Source organism: Vulpes lagopus, chromosome X (assembly GCF_018345385.1).
Source record: "Vulpes lagopus strain Blue_001 chromosome X, ASM1834538v1, whole genome shotgun sequence".
Classification (NCBI taxonomy): domain Eukaryota; kingdom Metazoa; phylum Chordata; class Mammalia; order Carnivora; family Canidae; genus Vulpes; species Vulpes lagopus.
The window spans coordinates 30820023-30821060 of record NC_054848.1 but is presented as its reverse complement, the minus strand read 5'-3'; the positions used below and the strand labels follow the sequence as shown (position 1 = coordinate 30821060).

The window sequence follows — 1038 nt, the reverse complement described above, 5'->3', positions numbered from 1 at the left end:
AAATTTACGAGCTATTTAAATTAGTAAATTATTTAAAACTATTATTATGGAAATGAGAATGTATTTACTTCAATTTTATTTGTACAAATTTCATTTGTTTATTTAATGTATCATTCTAATGTCTGTAGGTTTTAAACAAACCTAATATAGAGATACTAATATTTTCTTTCAGTGAGTTTATAGTTTCATCCTAGACAGTGTTTTTTTGTTTTTGTTTTTGTAGTTTTATGGTTTTATTAACACAAATATGGCATGCACATAAGCTGTCTATTCATTTTCGTCACTATGCAGCCTGGCATTGGGATTGGTGACTCTGATGGCCAGCTGGGCTGCTCTTTCCACAATGGCTTTGCGGTTCTTGGAGCATACATTGTGAGCAATCTCTGCACAGTCAAATTTGTTGCATATCCGCGCTTCAAGCTCCTTGACATTGTGGACTAGGAACTTCCAGAAGCCACTGGGCAGCAATGTGCTTTGTTTTCTTGTTGCTCCCATAACCAATGTTGGGCATCAAGATCTGACCCTTGAATCTTCTGCGTACCCTATTGTCAAAGCCTCTGGGTTTCCGCCAATTGTGCTTAATTTTGACATATCGGTCTGACTGGTGCCAGATGAACTTCTTGGTCCTCTTTTTAACAATCTGAGGCTTTACCAGAGGTCTGACAGCAGCCATGATGCCCAGCAATTGATGGCTGCCACCTCCGCAGGCAGTGCCAAGGAAGAGCGATAAGTAGTTTTTGATGCTGGAACACTCAAGCATGTCTCAATCTCTTATGACAGCATCATATTTTTAGTTGTTAATAAAACAGAGTTTTTGAGATATGTATTGACTTTTATTGAATTAAAGTAGACTCAAAGGTTTCCTGATAATGATGTAACTCTCACTCGTATATTTATACCTTCATGATGTTATTTTGGGCTTCTATTTCCTCTTAGTTAAAAAAAAAAAGATAACTTATGGATAGTGTGAGTATAATTATGGTATATGCCTGAAGCTGTAGTGGCACTTATTAAATCATTACTAAAGCTGGTTGCATC

At 36.6% G+C, this 1038-nt stretch overlaps 1 pseudogene; it reads right to left on the bottom strand.

Moving 5' to 3' along the window:
* Positions 1 to 267: 267 nt before the first annotated feature.
* Positions 268 to 673, bottom strand: LOC121482385 (annotated as a pseudogene).
* Between the last annotated feature and the right edge of the window lie 365 nt (positions 674 to 1038).